This window comes from Thermobia domestica, chromosome 1, assembly GCF_964235325.1.
Source record: "Thermobia domestica chromosome 1, izTheDome1.hap1.1, whole genome shotgun sequence".
NCBI lineage: Eukaryota > Metazoa > Arthropoda > Insecta > Zygentoma > Lepismatidae > Thermobia > Thermobia domestica.
The window spans coordinates 145,160,518-145,173,458 of NC_137454.1; the positions used below are offsets into that span (position 1 = coordinate 145,160,518).

At 33.1% G+C, this 12,941-nt stretch overlaps 1 protein-coding gene across 8 annotated transcripts in view; it reads right to left on the reverse strand.

The window, feature by feature from the left end:
• The window catches only part of LOC145689749 (uncharacterized), a 506,237-nt gene that overhangs the window by 109,582 nt on the left and 383,714 nt on the right, over positions 1-12,941 (reverse strand). The gene's annotated exons all lie outside the window — the stretch shown is intronic.

Consider the following 12,941-nt stretch of genomic DNA (forward strand, 5'->3'; position numbering starts at 1 on the left):
GTGAAGATGTTGTTGAAAAATGAATGGAGGATTTTCAACTAAAGTAATTATTATATGCTAACCAGAAAGTAATAAATTGAGACCAGATATCTCCAAAATTCTTTCTTCCCGTACTTTGTTTTGTGTGATAACATAGTCACCTCTACTAAAGACGATTATCTTGATATTGAATGAAAAGGCCTGCCACAACTCATATCCTACAAACAGTTGTTAACTACAGATGTGGACAGTATACCAACCATAGAACTGCAATTCTAACAAGAGAACTTGTGCAACAATTTTTACAGAGCCACCAACTCACATTATGTATATATCAGGGCGAGGAAATTACCCAATGCTGCGTTTAGCAATAGCTATAAGTCATCGAGTGTGATAAGGATAATAAAATCAGACGTCTACAAAGAGCGAAACATGTTACTAGCATAGTTAATATAGAATCTTAGTTAGGAAGCCTGTCGAGAAGATACCTCTGGGTAAAGCAAGAAGATGGTGTGGGAGGGTAATTTAAGGCAGAATCTTCAAGCATTATGTAGTAACAATGCAAACATGATTGGGTCGCTAATATCAAAATATTCTTTTTGCGGCGATGAACCTTCGTTTATAGTGTTAGTTACTTATTAAACAAATCTACCAACCACGTAACCAAGAACAAACTTTAGAAGTGGAAATATAAGGTTTAAAGGGTACACCGTACATCCACTGGCGCGAATCCAGAGGGGATGGGACGGATATGTCCCCTCCAATCTTGGAACTGAGGGGACTGTCCCCCCAAATAATCCGATTTGAATTTTTATTTTATTTTATTTTATTCTATTTATTTATTTATTTATTTATTTATTTATTTATTTATTTATTTATTTTTTTTTTTTTTGAGTAATGTGATGATTGTGGTTTTCAACTTCATAAATATTTTAAACATCGCTTAAAAAGTTGGGAAGGTTTTAACCCCCCCCCCCCAAATGTTGAAGACAGATTTTCGCTCTGCGTATATCATTTACACTATTATTTGACGAGAGACATGTCCCCTAGGACTTTCCCTGACTTCCAGTCTAGTTTCTACTAAAACTTTTCTAAAACATCCCATCCTACACAGTTATGCTACCTGCCAAAGCCAAACGTAAAGTGGGTTGCCTAAGTTTACACGCATAATCCATTCTTCTTCAAATAATGTTCTGATGAATATATTTAGATGATCCTAACATCCATTCGGGTGCAACAACATTTTAAAGCGTTATCTAACACCTTCCGTACCTCATAATGTAGTACTTCTACATCAAGCACTGTTTAAAGACGATTTTTTAAAAAAGTTCCAAAAACACACCATGACCGGAAGAAAGAATCACACCAACAGTGAAGAAAGATTCTTTTGAATAATGTCCAAGAATATTCAAGGAACATAAAGTAAATTTAGGCTTTTAAAAAATTAAAATGCTGTAGTCTTACTTATCAAGGTCAAATTTGGAAGAATATTGTAGCTATCAAAAACTCTTCAAAATATTTAACTTTATAGTTTTAAAGTGGAATTTTAAGCACCTTCAATCAAGATTCTTGCTTAAAAGAAAAAGGAAAGAATATCTTCTATAATCTTTTTCTCTTAGCACATTCTTGCTATTTAGTATCATTCAGACACTTAATGATTCTGAATACTTAAGGGGAAAAAAATCAAATAGATTGCTTTATAAACCCATAACAGAGAATTTATTTGATTTTTATTGTATCTTGATAAAATTATCTTTTTCTTCAAGAAAGAGAAACATCCTATGTTACTCACGAATGTAACCCTAATCTTCAGTAATTATATTTTAAAAATCTTTTCTTTTAAAGAAACCTGTAACTAATGAGGTTTCTATAATTACTACACATGTATTACATATTATTATTTCAAAAAGACTTTCTCTTACAATCCTATATCCTTACAACATTTGTAATGGTGTTTTACACAAATGGAAAGTACCGGCAGACAAATATTTCTTCCCAGATCTTTTGATGATGCAAAATGACGTGGAAGAGAATAGTGAAATCTTTTGCATCCGTTGCTCCTGAAAGTACATCCTAAATGAACAAACTGTATTAAAAATCTTTCGTAGATTATGGTTCTTTTTGTGATTAGTTATGAGTTTAACGTCTCCTTCAGCACCGAAGGTAGCATAGACCTGTTGTTTAACGTGGGATCTGAGCCACATGGGCTCTCATCGGGAATCAAACCCAGGCCCCGCGCTGAAAGCTCGTATGCTAACCACAAACATTATAGTTTTTGTGACTAAACATTTTAGTATATAGCGCTTTACAATAATGTAAAACAGGCAAGGGCTATGTGGCTACAAAATATCCAAAGAATGTGTCCTTTTAATCCATTGAAATATTTCTGTCCGTGATTTGGCTGTCAGTATTTTAGTGTTCAAATTTTGGGAATACCCATACTAAATATTCTTGTGTATCGGAAAAATGATTGTGCAATAATAATCCAGAGAGAAAATCTACAGTCTCTGTTCGTGTTTCTTCATCACGATAGATGCTTAGCCTCAAGAAGATTAATGGAACCCACTGCGTGGGTATATAGTTAACGACGCACCTACGATGCGGGAAATCCGGCTCGATTCCTGGTTGGAGTTCATGAGGTTCTGATCCCATGTTAAGCTGTAGATTCACATTTTACATAAATGTCTATGCTGAAAAGAGCACTTAAACTCCAAACCAACCAACCGACTTTCAGTGTCCGAAGGAAGATTGAACCTATCCTTAGGACACTGAATCCATACCAAAAGCATAGCTTCTTCCTCTGCTACCTATTACCGTGTTTGCTCTATGGCGATGGAACTGGAAATGATAAGTTTATATTACTTCCGGTTTGAATAGATAGTAAAAGGAGGAGATGGGACCTGGGTAGCTGAATTCATATCAAGAAAAACTTTTCTCGCTGCTTCTTACCGTTTTGCTCTGATACCGATTGACATAGCTGCTCCGATACTTATCCAGTAACAAGCAAACTCGTGCCCCTATCCCTGCCATTATCCGTAACCACGTACCCCACCACTAACAAAAACTTACTGGCTATGCGTTCCCCACTCAAATGCTTCCAATGAATGTAATCCTTTATGTCACACACGCAATTCGCATCCCCACTCGTATAAAAAGACAAACATGTGTCTCTTACTTGTATAATTACATAGTTTTCCGTCCCATTGCCAGTGAATGCCGTAATGCTACATAACTTAAATACTTTAAAATCTGTTTCTGACAAAGTGTAACTGTCCAAGAGAATACAAAGCAAATGTACAACTGTTTAAGTAAACTATGTAAGTTAGTGCACAGTTAGATGGTCACATTAAAGCAAAAATTAAGCAATGTAACTGCTACTAGTGGTATTATATATATATATATAGTTAAACAACTCATTGTAAGACATATTATGGACTTTAGTTAAGTGAAATATTAAGTATTTGCATTATGTATACAAAAGAATTTTTAAGCAACACTTTTTTTTTAAAAGACTTAATCTCTCACTTTGTTATATAGAAGTCCAAACATTCATGTTACGGTAAGTACACAATGACTTGACGTTAGCTCTGTTTACTGTTCCTAAAAACGTTATGAGCATTTTAATGCAAGTGGAGAACTCTTCATTTAGTCAATACGCAAACATTACTTTGAAGTAAATAAACAAACAAATACGAAAATGATGTGCAAAATATGTGAAAATACTTTAAATGTATATTGTATGTATTTGTTTTCTTTGACTTTGTTTCTGTTTTCAACTATCTAACAACCCGTTATATGAAACTTAATTTGTAAGGCAAATGAATGAGCTTGCAAAATGTATATAGCAGTGAATGAATACCTTTTGGGTCTCTACACTAGATTTCTGGAATTATATACATATTTATAATACGGTGAATATTTCCGTGATGCGGTGAATATTTTTATTGACATGTCTCTTCTCTTCCTTATTTTGTAAACAGCTCCAATTACACACATTTTTTTCTTCTTTTAAATAATGGGAATTAACGGTACTTTAAATTTGTGTTATTCGTATGATTTTTTTAAAAAAATAATAAGTGAAGGTCATACTTTTTTTTCCATCCGTGTGTATAACAGTTTTATACACACATACGTAATGTGATCAAGCTGTTGTTTTTTGTTCTTCAAATCTCTCTATCTTAATATAATATACGAAGATCTGTGTCTCTTGATGAAACTTCGTTTTTGTAGATTTCCCCATTTGCTAGTTTCTTTGTCTTATTTTTGTGCTAATTAATACATTTTCCTTATTTTTTAAATAGCATATTCCGTTTTACTAAGTCCCTCATGACCTTATGGCAGTAGCGAATCTAGAAGGTAAAAACTGGGGGAGCCAGCTAGTACCCAGACTATGATAGATATTTATAAACTTTCAAAAAATATATAAATAATAGCTTAAATTATTTTGTCACTGAAAAAACTGGGGGGCCTAGGCCCCCCGGCCCTGGTCTAGATCCGCCACTGCCTTATGGTAGAATAAGAATGTTTGATGCAAGAGACCCGTGTTCGATTCCCGGTAGGTGCTTATGTAGTTCGAATCCCACGTAAAGATGTAAGTCCAAGTCTCATATCAATAACCAATAAATGTATCTTAGAAATTGCTATTTTGAATATCTCAACTACGCCTTTTTGTGATGCGCCAAATCTGCTTTCGTCTTGAGATCCACTTTTCATCAACTCGATATCTCAGGAGTGAAGCCTTCGTTGTCCATAATTCTTACAGCGGTGAGTAGATCTCGTAAAATTATAGAAGATACCAGTATTAACTCAAAATCGCAATTATTGAGATACTGTTATTGGTTATTCCAATGACGACATAGCCTCAGTATTGAAAAAAAAAAATCATTCTAATTTAAACCAACATCTCACGATGTCGACACTACTTTTAATGTATTTTCGCTTTTAATTTGCTTGATAACACTGTCACAACGATACAAAGTTTGGTACAAAGTAGTTAGTAACATGCATTTCCCATCATGATCTACGTTGACTATTCTTATTTGTTTTAACCATACAGCTTAAGTATTACAGTTTTAACCATACATATTCGGCTCGTCTATGAACTTATTCATATTTATTGAAAAAGGAAATGTAATTTTTAATGCCTCAAAATTATGTCCTATAGGATAAAGGAGACGGATGAGTAATATGAGTGAACGATTATGAAATAATTGGTAGGGTGAGCATGTGGGAGGAAAAGGGAAAACCCTGAGAAAACCTACTGACGTGATCAAACCAGGGATCTCTAGTATCAGAAGTGAGTCTTTTACCACAGTGCTCTTCTATTACATTATTGAGTCGTATTATTATTATTATTATTATTATTCTTGATTAAAATAATTTCGTTGTTTTCAACAACATTGTATCATCACGACTAAATGCCATTTACTCCCGTCTTATAAACATTCATTCTTATGTTTTACAGGGGAAACTTTTTAAAATTCTATTTTGAATAGTTTTCTATCATCACTTCTGTCATAAAAGATTCTACTGACCGATATTTCTATCCAAGTTATTGATGATTTTTATCTTTAATGTAAAGAAATGAATACCATAAAATACCAGTAAACATTTCATTATATATCTGTATTGGCAGTCAATATTAAACAATGGCTTTGAAACGTGAATCAACTTGGTGTCAATGAAACTACTAACGAATCAGATAAAAAAAATATTTCTTAAAAAAGAAAGAAAGAATACATCTAAACATCGAAGAGCATGTGCTTTCCGTTACATTGAACTCCATGTCTGCTGCTGAGATTTATAACCCTTTGGTAATGACGTAATAACACACTGAAGACTCGTAGCACAAGAAATATGGCTGTTGGATGTGGAGGATACGGAAGAACTAACCAGAAGATGGGCCTACCATTTTTTTTTGGTAGGCTCCTTTCTTCTTCTTCTTCTGGGAAATAATAAGCACTGAATGTACTGTGCTTAAAGGTGTTTTATGTTATTCATTAACAAAATATTAGTTATGCTTATGAATGACAGCATACTAGGAAAAGGTCATGTCATTATCTTTTCATTGTCTTCTTGTTTAGAAGTTTTGTTGTAATTTTATACACAGTTTATGATGGATATTACTTTTTTAAGTGAGTAGTGAAAAAATATGACCTAATATGCATGATTTAAAATTCTTGTCAAAATATAATTCTTGCTTGCTGCTTACGTGTAAAATTGATGTTTAACAAAGAAGGAATCACAAATGTATGCCAAAAAATAGACCATAACCACATAACATTGGTGGTAATATTGATACGAGCTTAGACTTCTGTAAGATCATGTATATAGTAACAGAAACTGAACCGTTCTAAATCCAGTGATCCTACGCGATAGAACCGACGAGAACCTGATAGATACTTTTCTATTTTCTTTTAATTGGGAGATATGAAATTCATCATACAAGATCTCATCGTTGTGTCGTCATGCCTGCTTTCGAAACCACAATTTGATATTAAAAAAAAAAAGAATTCAAGTAACTTTCTACTTGCTTCATATTGGACAAAAACTAAAATTATATTTATATATGCCTCCAGCGGAGATTGAAGCCACGACGATCCGCACTACAAACGAGCAAGATCAACAGAGGAGCACAAATAAAAATCTTTGTAAACAACTATCAACTATTTTATGACTTACAGTCAAAAATGAATTTTTAACAATGATTATTATGATATATTCAACGTTGTTATTTAGATATTTTGTGAAGACATTCCAAGTGTTATAAAACATTTTAACATCAAATGAACTGGTGAACATTTTGACTACTAAGTTAAAATAAATAAAATAAAATAAATAATAAATGAAACGACCTCAAACAATTTATTGACCCTTCAACCTCACAGATATACCTTGAACCTTAACCTCATATACTGACAGATAGTAAATGAAGCTGACAATCATCTGAATATTTTTCTTATTTGATTAAGAAGAGATCTATGTAGTATTGTGTGGTAGTTGTGCAAACTATTGTTTTTAGTTTTCAACCTCGCAAATTTAAACTGGAATTATAATATTTTGACATATAAAGTATGTATTAAGGTATGATTTGTTAGATATGAAATTTCCAGTGCATATTTTCTTAATGTGACGCAGGATAATATACTTGGGGTTTGTTGGTGTACTTGTTTATAGTTTTCACCACTAAATGAGATATATTATGAAGCTTTTCATGAGATCTGAACGAACTGTACGATCTGAATTCAGGAAATTGAATCTAGGAAATAGCGTAGCCTACACCTACTCGAGATCCAAGGTGAATTTAATTATTTATCTCTTGTGAAACTAAATGCTGAACCTAGCTTTTCTGAGATCAGTATCACTAGAGTTGTAATTTCTCCTAGTTTACCTCAGCATGAACAAACTCCATAGCTCTGGATAAGTAGCTTAACAAATAAAACACAGTTCTGACCAGAGCAGAATGAAATATATTAAAAACTATACTTACAATGTGTTACAGTTTCAAGGACCTAACGTCCTCTTCATCAGACACCAACACTGACAGGCAGTGTTGGTGTCTGATGAAGAGGACGTTAGGTCCTTGAAACTGTAACACATTGTAAGTATAGTTTTTAATATACAGTGAAACCTCTCTAAAGCGGACAGCCGTGGGGAATCAAAAATTGTCCGCTATAGAGAGGTGTCCGCCTGAGAGAGGTTTCTATATCTTCTTACGTAAATTAGTAGAAGGTATTGTGCAATTAGAAAAATATTTTTGCATAAATCATGTATTTACGAATATTACCAAAATGTTACTGTACCTGCATTATCTTGCGCCATCCAATACTCTATGTTCGAGGCACAACATGGAAATAAGATGTTGTAGTTCTCTGCACTTTACACTTATCGCTACTTACTACGTTTTCGGTGCATTGCTTTAATTTGTGAGTTAATTGCAGTCCAGTAATGACTTTTGAGACAATATGCGTACCCGCTGGCAAAATATACCAAAATTGTCTTTTGCTTAGTTAGAGATTAAAGCGGACAGTAAAATAACTTATCATCCCAAAAGGCGGGCTACTGTCAATCACTTTTGTATCTAAAACAGGTTGGGTGAGAGTAGAATGCAAGTAAAGAACATGAGGATGTTGTTAAACGGACACCTTTCCTCTTGAGCAGACAGTTGAGGGGGCAAAATGTTGTCACATCCTCATGTGCTTCCTTGCTGACACACGTATGAATCACAAAAAATGTATTATTTTTTACTGTACTTTTCAACTTGTTTCTAGAGAAAGTGTCCGTAATATGGAGGTAAATAATACCTATAAAAGACAGGAAAGACTGTCCGTGTCCGTACTAGAGAGTGTCCGCTTTAGAGAGGTTTGCCAATGTGCATTTTCCTATTACAGTGTTTGGGGATTACAAAATATGTCCGTTATGGGAGGTGTCCGCTTTATAGAGGTGTCCGTTAGTAGAGGTTTCACTGTATTTCATTCTGCTCTGGTCAGAACTGTGTTTTATTTGTTACCTCAGCATCTATGTGAACGGTGTTATCATACATTATATTAAACTGTATTAGCTTTATTAATATTTTCGAGAGAGAGTAGATACACAAAGTTCTTGCTTCGTAAGCGAGAGATTCCGAATTGGAATTCTATTACCGGGTATCCTATCTGGTTTATTTTTTTTTTTCATTTCTCAAGGCAAATACTAAATACGTGAACCTTAGTTTACCTTAAATAGATGAATCTTGGCATTTCTTCCCTCTTTCATTATTACTCTTGGCACCGTAACATAATTTGCCAGCTGCATCCATAAGGAAAATAAATAAATATTTTGTTGAAAGCATGCTTGCGTAATTGAAACTACTAATGGTCAGAAGTGCTAATACTGGAAAATGCACACATTATATTGCAGATGATAAAATGGATGACTGGACTATCAAAACAAGAAATGAGGACCATTAGGCCAACGTGATTCAAGGGCTAATCAAAAGACATTAAACCACATTAATTAATTACCACTGAGGTCATAGCAGTAATTAGTAACGTTTTCTTTATGTATGTTCTTCTCTTCCCCCTTCTGCCACTATTATGTAGGTATGTATACAAGTATACGGAACTATATATATTAATAAGAGCAGGTAGGTTCGTTTAGCAAATGATCAAACAATCATATGTACGAAAAACGCATTCGCTCGATCATTTTACAAGTAATCTTATATTTAGGTGGACCTAATCCTCCAACTACTGGAACCTCCAACAGCAAAAGTAGAACAGGTCATGCCATACTGATTGAGAGAGAGAGAAAAGGCAATGGTGTTTCTTTTCCCTGTCGGAAAGATTGCTTTGTTACGCCTATCAGCACAAATAATGTAAAAGTAAGGAAGAAGATTGTAAAAGAAATCCACAAGAAATCAATTAACAAGAAACTAATTTTTTGTTTCTCACTTTTTTATAAATTGATTCATTAGCGGCTTAGAAAAGTACTTTATTTTGCCATTTTAAGAGAAATTCCGACTTTCTTTTATAAATACTAAAAATGAATATTCTCTACAACGTATATTGATTGTTATCGAAATTTTACTGTATATAACACTACAATGTGAATGGATATTTTGACTAGACTTGAAGACGAAACCACTAAAATCAAGTCCTTAAAATTCCAGTTCATTTAAAATAAAACAGGAAAATAAATCCCCATGTAAATCAGTGGGTAAAAAAGTAAAAATTGCGTTTGTAAGAGACATCGTTAAGGATTAATGAATGTGCTTATTCATCAATTACATAGTTTAATTACTTGTAAATCGCAGGATGGAAAAGGCAAGTGTGTTAGAATTCGGCCACTCTTCTAGTTTGCCTCAGTATCACTAGAGTTGTAATTTCCCCTAGTTTACCTCAATATCACTAGAGTTGTAATTTCCCATAGTTTGCCTCAGTATTACTAGAGTTGTAATTTCCCCTAGTTTGGCTCAATATCACTAGAGTTGTAATTTTTTCTAGTTTACCTCAGTATCACTAGAGTTGCAATTTCCCTAGTTTACCTCAGTATCACTAGAGTTGTAATTTTTACTAGTTTACCTCAGTATCACTAGAGTTGCAATTTCCCTAGTTTACCTCAGTATCACTAGAGTTGTAATTTCCTTTAGTTTACCTCAGTATCACTATATGAATAGTTTTATAATACATTATATTAAAATGTGATTTTGTTCCTTTTCACATGTAGTATATGTATTTTCTTTACTCTAGCGTGATAGAAGCAAATGTCAAGAGAAGTCATCTCTTTCAAAATTTAGACAAAGCTAAAAGCTTTCAGAACCAGTTTAACAGCGAGAAATTTTCCAATTATACAAAGGAGACTCTTCTTACAAGTTCTCTCGTTAACTATAAATTAATTAATCTCCATGTATCAATTATAACGCTTTCCCCAATATTTTCATTTTCGATGCGCATTTAATGAAAACTACTCTTATACATGCAGTACGTATACTCAAAATTAAAAGAAAAAAGAAAAACCCAGAAGATAGGAAAGAGATCGACCAAAACAAACGACTAATCATCTCCGTAAACCTGCAATTCAATGGTGTCCAGCCAATTCAGGTTATATGGCTGTGGCCATTTTCATGGTTATAACTATCTAGTATCCTACGCACAACTTTCTTTCTTCCTACTAAATAAGTTATTAATGTTGAATGGTCATATCTTGCCCTTAATAACCAAAGGCAAACCTTTTTTTTTATTGTTGTTGTAATCCGTTTTACTAAAATAAGAAGGCACAGATATCATTTTTAAAATCTCGTTTAGTAGACAGTAAAACCTATTGATTGAAATTGTAATTTGTTGTTTTTTACCTTTTCCTTTTTTCAGATGACCTGTGCAGATAACATTAAGGCATATACGTAGTATGAGGACTTTCTATCTTGCTTTATGCCTCCTCTTGATATACCTGTCCAAATTGAATAATGGTTACAACACGAAAAAGTGAGTGCATGTTATAAAGGCTACTCCCCCCTTCTCTCTTATATACGCATATGACGAAGCAAATGTATAATTGTGGTTTTTGCTATAATGACTTGTATTGTTTGCTTATTTGCTTAGGTCATTTCCTTTCTATCAATTCGTGTACTGACTTTTGTTTCTAATAACAAAAATTTGCATGAAATCTGCTGGCGTTTCCACGTACAATTACTTTCTATATCAGCAGTCCTCGATATTTGTTTTATAAATTAGTGGCAACTTCAAATTATGTTGTCATTAATTGCACATAATATATATGTATTTTAATATTGTGTCAAATGTATAGCGATTGTTTCATGGATTCGGAGTGAAATGTGAAAGGCGATATATAGCAACTCCTGACTCTAGCTCTTTTAAATCATTAAAGTTTCGTAATAATCGTATCACTTTAAAAAAAAATGTATGTTGTAAATATGCGTATTCTATTATATCTCAGTATTGTTATAGAAAAATGGGATAAGTCAGTTCTTGTTACATCAGTTTCTGAATCAAAGTATTATAATCTGTTACTGCTTAAGAGGAAGCAGGAGTGGACACAGATAGTATGGGTTAATTAAGAGCTTTGATTTGGCATTATACACAAATACTTTTCGTTATATATGTATACGATTTTTGTCTCGTACCAAAATGACACAATAGTGCAATATAATCATGAGATACCTTAATGTAGCTGTACTAATGGAAACTTCACATACATATTAGAGTTTTAATTTATTATCACGTACTAATAATGGATTTCCTTATGCAGTTTTCTAGTATTAATAATTATCATAAAATACTACTTTAACATGCACATGAAGCTTACATCAATTATATAGTTAACCTCCAGCTGCACTAACGTATTTATTCTTTCATTCAACAGATTCGATATAAGGACAAACAATGCTCCTCATTGCCCCTATTGACTCTCGGGCCAGTTGACATTCCCGTTCTGCGCACAGGAAGAATAAAGTTGATACAAAGGATTCGAAAATACGAAAGGTATGCAACCTGGACAACCGGGAAAACGGCTGGGTTGCCTACTTCACAGGTACTATAATTTCACTGTATAATTTTTGCATATGAATTTTGACTCTCCAGTTCCCCGTCGAGTTGAAAATCGAGTGTATAAAATGTGTGGAATTATAGGTGTCTACTTTCTATGTTAAAAGTTTGATGACACACACACGTTATTATATATATATATATATATATATATATATATATCTACCAGCATATACCTACCAGCATAGACATCTACGCTTGCTCCCTCTTAAATGGACTTAATAACGAAGTATGCAGCCTTTTATTATAAACTACATATTTAAATTCATTTAAGCTGCAGTGAATTATACTGAATCTAACACAACCCCATTTACAACAAAACAAGACTGACTTCTTTTTCCACCAGCAGTATTGATACAATGTATTCGTCATCAAGTTGAGAAATTAATACACAAACAACGTATGTTGCATTGCTTTTTCTATTATATTTCTGTCCATAAATTTTACCATATAGAGTGATTCTAAAATTATAATATATATATATATATATATATATATATATATATATATATATATATATATATATATATATATATATATATATAGTATTTTCCAGAAGGACACTTGGTTCGGAGGCCTATTCACTGGAGAAACATGTACGATGGTTTTAAAGTTTTTAAAGGACAAAATATATCTAATTCTGATAGTAACTTGCTGAGATCGGGTAGGAAAAAAAACTTGCTTTTATTACAGAAATTAACACACAATATGAACGCATTTGCGCTAATAGAATCTCTCTAGAAAATTATTCTGAAAATTAAATGAAGTTTCCCGTTTCACGTTCCATGTAATGACCTGTAAGCTAAAAGAGACGGAGAGGTAACTAATGTAAGTAAGAGATTATGAAAAATGTTGCATAGACTGTTTAGACGTTTATTTTTTTTAAGAGGACATGAATGGCTCAGTGGCAGAACACTCATT